Here is a 495-nt window from a genome sequence, read left to right on the forward strand (position 1 = left end):
GCCTGAGGGAAGGTGCCAGCCCACATTTCTGCTTGATGGACTGGCACTGGGCTAGAATACAGTAGTACTATATCCTGCTCATCACTACAACTCCTTAGCATTCTTCTACCAGCCATTTTATTAGAGCAAGGGGTCCTTTCTTCTTTCAGTATGCCTGGACTCCATTACCTGGAGCCAAGGAAGCACCTGCTGGCCTTGAATGCCTCTTAAGAACCCAGCACCTAAATGGATAAAGTGTGTTGCCCACTAGTCATTGTACGGCACCTCACAGCACATGGCGTAGCTCTGCCCCTTCTGCACACAGTGACACTATCAGGATCGGAGCTCTCACGACAACCTCTTATTAGCATGGGCAATGTTCCACTTAGAGCCACAGTAAAAGCTCAATGATACGTGAGCTGGAGAAAACATGGAGCAATTAAGAAAAGAGCCATGTTTTCCTCTTCAGCACAGCCAAGGAGCTGAAGGAAGGCCTCTTTCCATTTACATCTCCTG

Source organism: Mastomys coucha, unplaced genomic scaffold, assembly GCF_008632895.1.
Source record: "Mastomys coucha isolate ucsf_1 unplaced genomic scaffold, UCSF_Mcou_1 pScaffold6, whole genome shotgun sequence".
NCBI lineage: Eukaryota > Metazoa > Chordata > Mammalia > Rodentia > Muridae > Mastomys > Mastomys coucha.